Source organism: Callithrix jacchus, chromosome 12 (genome assembly GCF_049354715.1).
Source record: "Callithrix jacchus isolate 240 chromosome 12, calJac240_pri, whole genome shotgun sequence".
Classification (NCBI taxonomy): Eukaryota; Metazoa; Chordata; class Mammalia; order Primates; family Cebidae; genus Callithrix; species Callithrix jacchus.
This window is the reverse complement of record NC_133513.1, coordinates 115,098,543-115,113,562: the sequence shown is the minus strand read 5'-3', so window position 1 is coordinate 115,113,562 and position 15,020 is coordinate 115,098,543. Positions and strand designations below refer to the sequence as shown.

At 43.7% G+C, this 15,020-nt stretch overlaps 1 protein-coding gene across 4 annotated transcripts in view; it reads left to right on the top strand.

Moving 5' to 3' along the window:
• The window catches only part of LOC118146411 (uncharacterized), a 133,946-nt gene that overhangs the window by 41,788 nt on the left and 77,138 nt on the right, over positions 1-15,020 (top strand). The window contains exon 6 of one of the 4 annotated variants that reach the window (XR_008475710.2): positions 488-1,824. The exons of the other annotated variants lie outside the window; for them this stretch is intronic. The gene's annotated coding sequence lies outside the window, so the exon portion shown is untranslated. Of the gene's footprint in view, positions 1-487; positions 1,825-15,020 lie in introns of those variants that run through there. 4 annotated transcript variants of the gene reach the window in all.

Sequence of the window (15,020 nt, the reverse complement as noted above, 5' to 3'; positions counted from 1 at the left end):
TAAGTGGATGAATACATGAACAAGATCATTTCGGAGAGTGCCTTGGTCATCTATTGCTGCATATCAAACCACCCTAAAACAAAGGGGCTGAAAACAACGGTGACCATTTATTTGCTCATGATTCTGCAGTCTGGGCAAGGGGCATCTGCAGTTTGAGTGGGTCAACTCGTCTTTGCTGCACATGGCTTCAGCTGGGGGAGCTCAGCCGGGGCTGGAGGAACCACTTCCACGATGGCCCACTCACTAGACTGGTTGGCTGGGGCTGGCTCTTGGGTTGGGGCCCGGGTGGGGCAGTTGGCCAGGGCCTGAGCCCTCCTTCGTGCCATCTCTCCATGTGGGTAGGCAAGGGCTTCTCACTGTCTAGAGAGCATTCTAAGACAAGTGTCAAGAGAAACAAGAAGCCACCAAAGCATTCTAGATACGCGAGTCACGCCGTTCGATGGGGAAATTTCAAAACTTCTTTCTTTCTTCATTTTCTCATTTACAGAATGAGAGGCCTGCTTGAGTCACCATTAAAGTCTTTTCTACCCAACATGCCTGAAAAAAAAAAAACACCAGCTCTTTGGTGTCTGTAGTTTCGGGGTTTAAGGCTTCTCCACCCTCATTTCTCCCAAGAGCAGTGAAGAATCAGAAGAAGGCTTCCTGGACATTTTATGAGAAAAGGCACAAAGCCCATTAATAAAGGCGTTGTCAATACGCGTTCCAGGCTGTGCTGTGTGCCTCTCGTCAAGTACACCCTGCATGAAGATAGATGTGAACGGCCAGTGCTTAAGCAAAGGCTCTTTTGAGCAAGAAAAGAATGTCAGTCATCAAAGAATTTCGGAACATACAGATCTTCTAGTCTAGGCTAGACCAACACATAAACCAAATTCCAATGAGCTGGCGTTACCCAACACTCAGTGGTCCTGGGAGGCAGGGGGCACCAGAACAGAAGTCTTCTTTGGGATTTAATTAGATTGAGATGGTTGATATGTTCTTCAAGGAGGGAGCTGAGCACTTAAAATTATGCCAAAGATATTTTTCCCCCGGTGTCTGTTATGGGAGCCATGAACCTATCAAAATGTGTGATAAGGAAGCTACTTGTGTCATTTTAAACTAGTTCAAACCAGCTAGGCTGCTCCCTGCTTTAAGCTGCTGGCTATCAGCTGTCATTCAGCCTGGATGTGAAACAGGCAGGTGGATGAGGAAGACATCATCTTGTTAGAATCTGCAGGAGCGGGCAAGCAGAATGCCTATCATCATCACACATCTCCCAGGCAGGCTCAGGCACAGGCTCCAGCACGAAGCACTGTCTTAGATCGGCTTTTTCATTTAAATGACATTTTTTGGGGAAAGGTTAGAATTTAATCCTCTCTCAGCATAGAGTTATTTCAGTTGCCACTGATCTTTCCGATAAATGAGAAGGGTTTCGTTTTTCTTACTACCAAGGTATCTAATTTTATAAAAGCCTTCAACAATGTAATAATTTATTGTCACAACAGGATGGCTGCGTGTAAGGACTGGTCTACTTTCTATTAATTTTCTAAATGAATCTCTTCTCCTCAGCACTGAGAAGTTGTGCATGCCTTTCTCTGCGGGTTTCATTAAGACCTGTTTGAAGTCATGATTGTAAGATCATTACGATGTTTTTAAAAGATAGTGGGTTTCAAAGAGTTGTACTTAGAAGACTTAAAAAGCTTCATCATCTTGATTCCTGTCCTCAGAGCTGTGATCTGTGTTTGCAGTAATTGGTATCATTTTCCTTGCAATTTCACACCCAAGTTCTATTGTTCTAATTACACCTAGTACTCTTGGGAAATGACACATGTAATAAGAAATGTAAAAATAAAGGAGAGCCTAGCATCTTCTAAGGAATGTGGTGGGGGGGATGGGAAACTGAGGCAAGGGGTGCATTATAGCTTACATAACCATTTCTAACTTTCATGTTATGGCCACAGCAGGAGAAGTGCCAGCATGGTTATAAATTAGACATCGACAGATGAGTCAGTGAAAACACTTGGAAGTGTTCCTATCTTCAAAAGATGGGGATAGGGGAGAAGAAGGAAAAAGGAAGTCCATTCTGATCCTAAGAGGCAGAACTGGGGCTTTCTGCTAAGAAGAAAGAGAGGGGAAGCAGGTGGAAGTGAGGTAGTCTTGGAAACAATGAAATTATTCTCAGAAGTTCTCATGTACAAGGAAGTGTTGTATTTCCATTATAGTCATACCATTCTCAGCTCAGCTCATGACAGAAACTTCTAAAGTCTCCACTTTGCCACAAAGTTATGTCAGAACTCAAAGATGTCAATTAACTTGTCCAAGCTCATAAGGAAAGACCACAGATAAGACTGGAAGTGGGGGCATTCCTAGTCATTGTATTAGCTGGCCAGGGCTTTCTGCCTGTCCTGGTGGGAACTAGGGGAGAAAGTGGCATGCGTTGTATGAACGGTGGCAGCAGAGGACGTCTCTTCTCTCCTCTTGGGCCTGTGTTGATCACATTCAAGATTTTTTGTTGTTGGTTTTTGTTTTCTTTTAGAGATGTGGTCTCACTCTGTCATTCAGGCTGGAGTGCAGTGGTGTGGTCATAGCTTACTGCAGCCTGTACCCTCTGGGCTCAAGTGATCCTCCCACCTCAGCCTCCTGAGTAGCTGGAACTACAGGTGTGCGCCACAACACCTGGCTTTTTTTTTTTTATGCAGAGATGGGGTTTCGGTATGTTCCCCAGACTGGTCTTGAACTCCTGGGCTCAAGGGATTCACCTGCCTCGGCCTCCCAAGGTGCTGGGATTACAGGTGTCAACCCCTGCACCCTGCCCCACATCCAAGTATTCTATAGCAAATGCTTTGTTGCTTGAGCCAAATGCCAAACCCATTCAGGGCACATTTTGTCATAGGTTTGAACTAAACCTAAGTCTTTCCCTGTTGGAGTAGACACGGCTCCCCTACCCTAATGAGGGTGGGATGGCAGTGTGTAGGACCCAGCGCCAGAGATCAGTCTGTAGTAGAAAAACAATATTTTTGATAAAGTGGAAGCGCATCAAAGACATATAGAGAAATTCCTTTCTGCCGGTCAGGAAATGTTTAAAAAATTGAAAGTGGGAGAACGCTGTGGAAAAATAACTTTGAGAAGGAAGGTCTCTCCACTGCGCGGGCTTCTTTAAAAGCATCTCGTGCCCTTTCTGACATGCAAGCTATTGATGTTGCTAAGTCCACTCAAACCAGCCTGATTGGTCTTCCACCGAAATGCCCCTCTCGGTCATGGTGTCATTTGGTCGACATTGAGGCTGTGCCCTGTGACCGCCGCATGCACAGAGCCACAATTATAACCATCTTTTTTGCAGTCTGCCCCTGTGGCCTGTCACCGCCTAATCAGAAATCTCTGTTCCATGCGGTGGTCTGGGAATGTCCCCTACCAAGTTGGTAGCTATATGCTTTTCCATTTTGGAGCCTGGAAGTTTCTGGTTCAGTAGTTTCCTTTCTTAAGACGATATGATTTCCTATCATCTTAAGTAAGCTGGAAAGAATTTTTCGAATGAGAGAGCGAGGAATAAAAGGCACTATGTTGTACAGTGTTGTTTTCTTTTTTAAAAACACACACACGGCGGACTGTTCTGGAAACGCATGAGCTGAAGTCACAGCCAAGGTCTCTGCTGGTAGGAGCCCTTCCTGCCCGAAAGGGACCACTTGTTAATAGCTGTATTCATGGAAGTTAAAATTAAATTTCTGTGTGTTGATGTAAAGCCAACTTTTCCCTCAGGGCTATTTATTTTAAAAATCGAAAATAGTAAAGGGTCCACAGCCTAGAACGTAACACGAGCAGACTGGGGTCTGTGCTCTGAGCAAAGCTTCCTTTGTACTCTGTCTCTGCGACCGAATGCCCTCCAGGAGTTGCCTGGCACTGTGCTGCTTTCCCCGTCTACATGTGGCAAGCTCAGGCAGTTTTTGTGCTCACCTGCGAGGGCGGTTGTTCAAGATTTTCATATCTGGAGCTAAAGACTGCAATAAACAGTGCCATCCTGAATGCATGTGCCACACAGGAAAGTGGGCTTGTGGGAGGCTGTGGCTGTGGCGGAATTGGTTTTGTATGTGGGATTGTTTTGCCTTTAGGGTTCAAGGTTGGGATTGATGCTGTGTTTTTAAAAAATATCCGCATTTTTTCATTAAAAAAATTAAAATTAGCCGGGTGAGGTAGCTCACGCCTGTAATACTGGCTCTTTGGGAGGCTGAGGCATGTGGCTCTCCTGAGGTCAGGAGTTTGAGACCAGCCTGGCTAACATGGTGAAACACTGTCTCTCTAAAAATACAAAAATTAGCTGGGCGTGGTGGCAGGTGCCTGTAATCCCAGCTACTCGGGAGGTTGAGGCAGGACAATCACTTGAATCTGGGAGGCAGAGGTTGCAGTTAGCCAAGATCATGCCACTGCACTCCAGCCCGGGCAACAAGAGTAAAACTCCATCTCAACAAAAGCAACAAAAAAAAAAATTAAAATTAAAATTAATGATTAGGAAGCAAAAGCGAAGAAGGCTATTTCCAATAATGCCAATAAATAAAGGTAGAAAATGGCCCATATTCTCATAAAGGCAAAGGTTTAAAATCTCGATGTTTAATAATAATATTAGGGTTTGGGTGCCGTGGCTCCTGTTTGTAATCCTAGCATTTTGGGAGGCCAAGATGAGAGGACTGCTTGAGGACAAGCCTGGACAACATAGTGAGGCCCTGTCTCTATAAAAAATTTTAAAAACTAACTGGGCATGGTGATGCCCGCCTGAGGTTCCACCTACTCAGGAGGCTGAGGTGGGAGGATCCCTTGAGCCCAGGAGGTTGAGGCTGCAGTGAGCTATGACTGTGCCACTGCACTCCAGCCTGGGTGACAGAGTTAGACTCTGTCTCTAGGAAATACAATGATAGGAAGAAGTAGAAGTAGAAGGAGTTTTTCTTCTTAGTTCCCTTGGTTAGAATAAAAGAGTAAGAAGTCTCCTTAAAATGTCGTTTAAAGATCCAGAAAGCCCTTTTAGTTATGGGGAAAAGCATCAGCTGCAGTGGGGAGCAAGATCAGTCCCGCGAAGACCTCTCTTATGCAACTCGGCCAGCTCCAAATAGACACGGGATGCCTGGCTGACTTGATTCTCACTTGATTTCTATGCTTGGACTTTTAATTTTTAACCAGAAGCAACCTGTAAAGCTCATAAGAGGACTTGTTCCTCGCCTTTCTCAGAAGCAATTCGTATTCATTTCTCCCTTTGCAAATGCTAGTTAAGACATTTAACAGATGCAGTATTGGGAATCAGGCACTATAAGAAGAAAATATTGATGAGCAAGTGTAAATCGATTTCCTCTTGTCAGTGAGAAGCATATTTCATTTTTTCTGGAAGAACGTATTAAATTTAAACCATCCTAGTAATAAGTAAATGCTATCTACCTGTCAATGGTATCACTCGATTGCCTTAGAGTGTGGATTTCTATACTATTGCCCATGGCTTCTCTCTAAAATCCTTTAGCAATGCACCCATGTAGAATTGCATCTGCACAGACTATCGACAGAGTTCTCAGCTCACAGCCTGAATAAAAACATGCATGAATGAAAGACTTTCCTGGGTTCGACTACCTCTAAAGAGCTCAGGTTCATTATCCATGTTTTATCTAGGACTTGGTTTCAGATCTGGGAGGGAAAGAAGAAACCCTCTTGGTGGCTGGGTTTCCCATTCTTTTATCCCTCACTTGGGATCCATGATTAATTAGTGCATTGTACAAGAGAGTGACCTCTGTTTCTTTGGGCAAATGGAACCAAGTTGTAAAAGCAGGACCATAAATCAGCTCGTTACAATGGCAACTTTCTTGAAAGCACCTAAAAGCCCTGTAGGCATTCCTCCTAGTTAATGAGCAACAAGGTAGAGCCTAAATCGCTGGCTTGGTAGAGGCCAAGTTAGAACCAGAAGATGGATATGTGAAAATCAGTCACCCAGGAAAATCCAAGCCACCCAAAGAAACACAACCAACTTCAAAGGCCTCTTGCCCCTTCTCTTATGCAAGGCTCTGCTGGCTGAAGCATTTGTATGAAAAGTGAAACCAGCTGTGGAAACCTATTTTGGGCATGTCTATGGAAAAGGATTTTCTCTTAGGCATTGTCTTTACGGCTTCGTCTTCTCGAAGTGTTGTCTGGATTTCCTGAGAGGTGATAGACAGCTGGTCAGAGCCTCCTTTTCTTCTTCTTTTTTTAAAATGCAATTTTTTTTATTTTTTATTTTTGTGGGTACATAGTAGGTGTGTATATTTATGGGTTTTATGAGATATTTTTGACATAGGCATGCAGTGCATAATAATCACAGCAGAGAAAATGAAGTATTCATCCCCTCAAGCATTTATTGTTTGTGTTACAAACAATCCAGTTATATACTCTAGCAATTTTTAAATGTACAATTAAATTATTATTTTTAAAAAATATATATATATTTTACTGCACTTTAGGTTCTGGGGTACATGTGAAGAACATGCAGGATTGTTGTAAAGGTGGCAATGTGGTTTGCTGCCTCCATCCCCGTCACCTATATTTGGCATTTCTCCCCATGTTATCCCTTCCCAACTCCCTACCCCCTGCTGTCGCTCCCCTGTCCCCCTCAACAGACCCCAGTGTGTGATGCTCCCCTCACTATGTCCATGTGTTCTCATTGTTCAACATCCACCTATGAGTAAGAACATGTGGTGTTTGATTTTCTGTTCTCGTGTCAGTTTGCTGAGAATGATGGTTTCCAGGATCATCCATGTTCCTACAAAGGACATGAACTCATCGTTTTTTATGGCTGCATAGTATTCCATGGTGTATATGTGCCACATTTTCCCTGTCCAGTCTATCATTGTTGGGCATTTGGGTTGGTTCCAGGTCTTTGCTATTGTACACAGTGCTGCAATGAACATTCGTGTGCATGTGTCCTTATAGGAGAATGATTTATAATCCTTTGGAAATATACCCAGTAATGAGATTGCTGGGTCAAATGAAATTTCTATGTCTAGGTCCTTGAGGAATCACCACACTGTCTTCCGCAATGGTTGAACTAATTTAGACTCCCACGAACAGTGTAAACGTGTTCCTATTTCTCCACATCCTTTCCAGCATCTGTTGTCTCCAGATTTTTTAATGATCGCAATTCTAACTGGCGTGAGATGGTATCTCAATGTGGTTTTGATTTGCATTTCTCTAATGACCAGTGATGATGAGCATTTTTTCATGTTTGTTGGCCTCATATAGGTCTTCTTTTGAAAAGTGTCTGTTCATGTCCTTTGCCCACTTTTGAATGGGCTTATTTGGTTTTTTTCTTGTAAATCTACTTTAGTTCTTTGCAGATTTAGGATATAAGTCCTTTGTCAGATGGGTAGATTGCAAAAATTTTTCCCATTCTGTTGGTTGCTGGTTCACTCTAACGATTGTTTCTTTTTGCTGCACAGAAGCTCTGGAGTTTAATTAGATCCCATTTGTCTATTTTGGCTTTTGTTGCCAATGCTTTTGGTGTTTTGGTCATGAAGTCCTTGCCTATGCCTACATCCTGAATGATTTTGCCTAGGTTTTCTTCTAGGGTTTTTATGGTGTTAGGTCTTATGTTTAAGTCTTTAATCCATCTGGAGTTAATTTTAGTGTAAGGTGTCAGGAAGGGGTCAGTTTCTGCTTTCTGCACGTGGCTAGCCAATGTTAGTTTCCTAACACCACTGATTAAACAGGGAATCCTTTCCCCATTGCTTGTTTTTGTGAGGTTTGTCAAAGATCAGATGGTTGTAGATGTGTGGCATTGCCTCTGAGGCCTCTGTTCTGTTCCATTGGTCTATATCTCTGTTTTGGTACCAGTACCATGTTGTTTAGATTACTGTAGCCTTGTAGTATAGTTTGAAGTCCAGTAGTGTGATGCCTCCAGCTTTGTTCTTTTTGCTTAGAATTGACTTGGCTATGCGGGCTCACTTTTGGTTCCATATGAAGTTTAAGGTGTTTTTTTTCTAGTTCTGTGAAGAGAGTCATAGGGAGGTTGACGGGGATAACATTTAATTTATAAATTACTTTGGGCAGTATGGCCATTTTCATGATATTGATTCTTCCTAACCAGGAGCATGGAATGTTTCTCCATCTGTTTGTGTCCTCTCTTACTTCCTTGAGCAGTAGTTTGTAGTTCTCCTTGAAGAGGTCCTTTACATTCCTTGTTAGTTGTCTTCCTTGGTGTTTTATTCTCTTTGTCGCAATTGTGAATGGCAGTTCGTTCTGGATTTGGCTCTCTTTAAGTCTGATATTGGTGTATAGGAATGCTTGTGATTTCTGCACATTGATTTTGTATCATGAGATTTTGCTGAAGTTGCTTATTAGTTTAAGGAGATTTTGGGCTGAGATGATAGGGTCTTGTAAATATACAATCATGCCATCTGCAAATAGAGACAATTTGACTTCCTTTTTTTCTATTTGAATACCCTTTATTTCTTTTTCTTGCCTGATTGCTCTGGCTAGAACTTCCAGTACTATGTTGAATAGGAGTGGTGAGAGAGGGCATCCTTGTCTAGTGCCAGATTTCAAGGGGAATGCTTCCAGTTTTTGCCCATTCAATATGACATTGGCTGTAGGTTTGTCATAAATAGCTTTTATTGTTTTGAGATATGTTTCTTTGCTACCTAGTTTATTGAAAGTTTTTAGCATAAAGGGCTGTTGAATTTTGTCGAAGGCCTTCTCTGCATCTGTTGAGATAACCATGTGATTTTTGTCTTTGGTTCTGTTTATGTGGTGAATTACATTTATAGACTTGCGTATGATGAACCAGATGTGCATCCCCAGGATGAAGCCTACTTGACCGTGATGGATAAGCTTTTTGATGTGCTGTTGCAATCGGTTTGCCAGTATTTTGTTGAAGAGTTTTGTATCTATGTTCGTTATGGATATTGGCATGAAGTTTTCTTTTCTTGTTGAGTCTCTGCCAGGTTTTGGTATCAGGATGATGTTGGTCTCATAAAATGATTTTGGAAGGGTTCTTTTTGGATTGTTTAGAATGGTTTCAGAAGGAACGGTACCAGCTCCTCTTTGTATGTCTGGTAGGTGAACCCATCTGGACCTGGGCTTTCGTTGGTGGGTAGGCTATTAATTGCTGCTTCAACTTCAGCCCTTGTTATTTGTCTATTCAGGGTTTTGACTTCTTCCTGGTTTAGGCTTGGGAGGGTGCAACTGTCCAGGAATTTATCCATTTCTTCCAGATTTATTGGTTTATGTGCATAGAGTTGTTTATAGTAATCTCTGCCTCAGTAATGGCAGACTGTCTCTGTAATGGCGACTGCCTCAGTAATGGTGGACTGCCTTGGTAATGGCAGATGCCCTTCCCCTCACAGAGCTGAACCATCCCAGAGCATTTCAGATTGCTGGTCTTTGTGGGGTTGGGACCCACTGAGCCAGATCACCTGGCTCCCTGTTTCAGCCCCCTCTTTTTCATTTGATTGGGCGACCCTGTATCCCAGGTGTTCCAGGCACCAGTTGAAACGGCGCCCAGATTTGTGTGAGTTTTTGTGCGGAGACCTGCTGCATCGGCTTGTGCCAGAGACTCATGGCACTTTTCTGCCCAGGAATCTCCTGGTCTGTGGGCAGTAAAAATTCATTTGGAAATTCGGCGATCACTCACCCTCTACATTCTCGCTGGGAACTGCACTCCAGAGCTGTTCCTATACGGCCATCTCGGATCGTCCCTACAATTAAATTATTTTTGACAGGAGCCACTCTGTTGTGCTAGCAAATATTAGATCTTATGCATTCTAACTATTTCTTTTGTGCTCTGGGGCTGCCTTGTCTTAAAGTCTGCAGATCCTGAAGTTCTCCTGCTTATTCACTCTCCCTCACTCCCCAGCCTGTTCAGAACAACCTTCTTCAGCAATTTGGAAGGGGTGAGACCCCACAGGCTTCAGAGTAGATGAAACTAAAAGAGCTTCTTGATCAATTGAAACCCTGCAGAAATTTCTATTTCTTTTTATTTTTTTTTAATTTTAGTTTTTTTTAAAAGACGTATTGGTCAGGCTGGTCTTGAACTCCCGACCTCAGGTGATCCGCCTGCCTTGGCCTCCAAAGGGCTTGGATTACAGGCATGAGCCACCATGCCCGGCCCAGAAATTTCTCTTTCTTTATGAGGTGATATGCCCCCAAGCCTCTGAAACAGAAGAAAAAGGGAAAATTCGAATAAAAAAAGCAAGCCCACAATTCATCTGATCTTAGTATCTCTGTGTTTGTATGGATATAATTCTACTTTATTGGTCTTTTCTTACCCATTTTTTGTGGGTTTATATATGAACCATGTCACTTCGTTTTAGAGTAAATTCTTACATACTAATCAGTGTCTGGTCATACCACACTCCACACTATTCTCCCCAGTGCCATCTGTGACATGGGGGTGCACATTAAAGCACAACCAACAGTCTATAGAGATGTTTTGGCTATTCAGGAAAAAATAAAACCACCCCCATGTCTCCCAAGAAAACATGTATCCCATTTGAGAAAAAGTATTTACTTAGAGTGATGTTTATGGAATAGTGAAAAGAAATATTTCACCTTTTAAAATGCATAACTCTTATTATGTCTTTCTTTTTACTGAAGTAATATATTTCACCCAGGGCCACCGAGCACATCACTCTGTGCTGGGTTTCAGGCTGATGGCAGAGGAGCCCTTGGTATGTTCAGTTTCCAGCTATGATGTGATGTTTCTGGTTTGGGCCCCCACCCTTGCTGGTAGGCACTGACGGTTGAGGTGACTGCTTCCACTGTGCATTCTTCTCTGAGCATCCTGTGCTTAGCTCCTCAGCATAAATAAAGCCTTAGTATCTGCTTCGCCTCTTTCAATCCTCATGTAAAATAATTGTCAAAACTCTCTATAAAGAATATAGCTTGGCTGGGTGTGGCGGCTCACACCTGTAATCCTAGCACTTTGGGAGGCTGAGGTGGGCGGATCACGAGGTCAAGATGTCGAGACCATCTTGGCCAACTTGGTGAAACCCCATCTCTGCTAAAAAAGACAAAAATTAGCTGGGCATGGTGGCATGCTCCTGTAGTTCCAGCTACTTAGGAGGCTGAGGCAGGAGCATTGCTTGAACCCAGGAGGCGGAGGTTGCAGTGAGCCAAGATTATGCCACTGCACTCCAGCCTGGCGCCTGGTGACACAACAAGACTCTGTCTCAAAAAAAAAAAAAAAGGAATCCAGCTTGACACATAGGGAGGCATTCTGAAAAGCGCAGTTCTCCCACAGAGAGGTATTTACTCAGGGAACCCAGGATCCTAGGAAGTCTATAAATAGGATTTAGGGCTGCAAAACACCCCCTTGAGGTCATATGCACCTTTTGTGTGTACATAGATTTATTTTGGTTGGGAAAGGGCTTATAGTTCTCAATGGATTCTCAAAGGAGTCGGAGACCTGCCAAAAGTTCATCACTGTCACCTCAACTGGTTTCCTCCCTTCCATTTCTTTCTCTTTCCAGTCTATCCTGTATATTACAATACCTTAATCTACATAGCATCTATTTTGCCTGTCTCGTAGCATATCCCAAAGCCTTTCGAGTATCTCCTACCAATAGGACACTATGCTCTCTTGCCCTGTCTGCCCTTCTAATCCCATCTCTTGTGCTTCTTCTCCCCACTTGTTACTCCAAACTGTGCCACTCTTATCTCCCCAGCACGCCCTGCTGGTCTGCATTCTCCTCTGCCTTCTCTCGCTCCTTCCCCACATTCCCTCTTCCAACTCCTTTAAGGTTAAATTCTCTCACTAAGCTTTTCTTCCATCAACCAACAGCATCACTCTTTTGCACAAGCTTGTGCCATCGATATGCACGTTGACTCCTCACCTTTTGCACAAGCTTGTGCCATCGATATGCACGTTGACTCCTCACCATAAACTCCTTTTCACAATATTTATTTTATGTAATGAACCTTTCATGTGTATGTCTGGCCATCCAAAGTGGATTGGGAATTTCTTGAAGACAGAGTTTCTCTCATGCATGCATGCATGCATTCATTCATGTGTTCAGTGGATATTTATTTAGTATTTTCTATTCAAGGGGAGCTGGACCTGGAGCTGGGTTTGGGCATCTCTACATAGGAATGAGCTCTACACACACAGAACATGCTCAGTGAACACTGAATGCTTCAATAAATGTGGGTCAAACCAAGCCATTTCAGCAGAGCTCAAGAATCTCTGAAATGAAGACTGCACAATCAGGGTTTCTCTGGGCTTCTGGGGCCAAAGCAGAACCTGCACGTGTGATGGTTCTTAAAATGGAAGCTTCTGGAGGGCTCAGTAAGTCCCAGGCAACAATCTCTTTCCACTTCCAGAGGAGCCTGCATTCTGCTGTCTCTGCTCCCTCCATAGTGGGCTCCGGCTTTACTGGCCCCTTGGCTTTTTCTTCTCTGTGGATGGCTAAGTGAGAGCAGGATCAAAGTCCTCCCTTTCATAAGAGCTTGCATCCTACAGAGAGGAAAGAAAAAGAAAACACACCCATTCTTTCTAGCCACCAGAGCTTTCTAGCATTCTAGTCCCAGCAGCTAAACTAATATTTCTGATCGGATTCCTTCCTGGAGAAACCCACTTTTGGAGACGGGAGTTGTAGCGGGCAATGGCATCTAGCCAGGTAGGTGGTAGGTAGCATTCTCACACCTTTGGGTGGGCACAGGAGCCTGGTGCTGTGTGCACATGGCTTTTAGAGGCTGCTTTGAAAAGCCCCTGAGCTGTTTGTCTTGGCCGGCTCCCTGGGCAGTTGAGCATCTGCCATGACGGCTAGGGCTGAGGGAGAAGCCAGGCTGTTAGCTTGCTTTCCTCGGCCTTGCATCTCAGTTTGGGATGAATTCTGCTGTGCTCCCTTCAAAGAAAAGGGAGCATGAATCCCTGAGATAGAGGGGCCAGTGGTAAGACGGAGCTCCCTGAGCCGCATCCTGGAGGCATCTGGGACCTCCATCACCCAGGATTCTCTTCTCCTCTTTGCTGCAAACCAGAGCACTGGCTCTGCTCAGAAGGGCCCCGAAGCCTGCTGTTCTTCCTTTTTACCTCCTGCTCTCTCATGCCAGTAAAAACAAGACAGGAAAACGGCTTTGATGCTGGACCTCCCTCAAGACTACTCCATCTGCCAGGGAAGAGAGAGACTGTGGACCTCTCACGTGTGCATTGTGATGCGTTCTGCTCATCTTTTACACATTAGGCATGATTTCTCTTGAAGTTTTTGCAGAAGTCACCTGAAGAGGTTTTAAGCAACTCCCTTCAGAATAATTTATTTAAAACACACTGTGGCACTCTTTGCTTGGGATCATTGGCTGCATTTTCCACGGTAGAATGGGGGAGAAGTCAGCGTTGACTCATAAAGTGAATCAGTATGAGTATCTGCTCAGATAGCATTTTAAAAATTGTGGAATAATATATATGCTACAAATTTTACCATTTTAACCGTTTTCAATGGAACAATTCAGTGGCATTTAGTACATTCACAATGTTGTACAACCATCACTACTCTCTATTTCCAGGACATATATATAATATAAAATATGTATAATATAAAAAATATATAATATATATAATATAAAAATATATAGCATATAATATATATACATATATTTTAGTTTTTGAAACAGAGTCTTGCTCTGTCACCCAGGCTGGAGTATAACAGTGTGATCTCAGCTCCCTGCAGCCTCTGCCTCCCAGGTTCAAGTGGTTCTCCCACCTTAGCCTCCTGAGTAGCCAGGATTACAGGTGCATGCCAGCATGCCTGGCTACTCTTTGTATTTTTAATAGGAATGGGGTTTTACCATGTTGGCCAGGCTGGTCTTGAACTCCTGGCCTCAAGTGATCTGCCCGCCTCAGCCTCCCAAAGTGCTGGGATTAAAGGTGTAAACAACCGCTTCTGACCTAATTCCAGAATATTTTAATCACCCTCCAAAGAAACGTGATACTCCTTAACTAACTGGTCATGCCCTATTTTTCTTTCCCCTTACCCCTGGCAACTAATCAGCTTTATGTCCCTATGGATTTCTGCCCTCTGGATAGTTTATATAAACAGAATTATACAATATATGCCCTTGTGTGATAGGCTTTTTCACTTAGCATAATGTTTACAAGGTTTATCTGTGCTGTAGTATGTATCAATACTTCATTCCTTTTTTTTTTTTAAATTATTGAGACGGAGTTTTGCTCTTGTTGCCCAGGCTGGAGGGCAATGGCGCTATCTCAGATAAAACCTCTATCATTTGGATTCAAGCGATTCTCCTGCCTCAGCCTCCTGAGTAGCTGGGATTACAGGTGTCTGCCACCACGTCCAGCTATTTTTTTGTATTTTTAGTAGAGACAGGGTTTCATCATATTGGCCAAACTGGTCTCGAACTCCTGACCTCAGGTGATCCACCCGCCTCGGCCTCCCAAAGTGTTGGGATTACAGGCGTTAGCCACCACACCCAACCCATCATTCCTTTTTATGGCTGATTAATTATCCTAAGTTTGGGGGTTGAATTTATTTTCTCTCAGGGTCCCCTGAATTGCTGGTTAGAACTGCAACTTCCTGGCCCCACTCCACACCTGAATGGGACCCTCTGGGGGTGAACCCAGGGAATCTGCCTTTCTGACAAGTTTCCGGCCACTCAGATGCGTGCACCTTCCCCAGCTCCAGCTCCAGGACTCCTAGACTCCCCGCTGCTGGCTTCATCTCCATCTCTATCCACCAGAATTCCACCCATATTCCAGGTCCAGCTCAAATACCACATCTCCTGTGATTCCTGAAACATTCTTCAACTCTGGGCCAGAGACTGTGAGCTGCATGAAAGCAGAGCCCTGGCCTTCTCTTTCTATCCCTTAAATAACATTCATCCCTCCAGTAGGAACATTCTTTGAGCACTTATGTACAGGCTGTGTTCTAGGTGCAATCAATTAATCTTCGAAGTGCAAGTGAAGGGAATGGGATTATCTCCATACACATAGAAGAACTACCCTGTCCAGGAAGTGCTAGAGTGATTGTGCTCAGCGACAGAGAGAGGGTGACTCCTCAGCCTCCATCCTGAAGTGGCTTATGAATGAATGAATG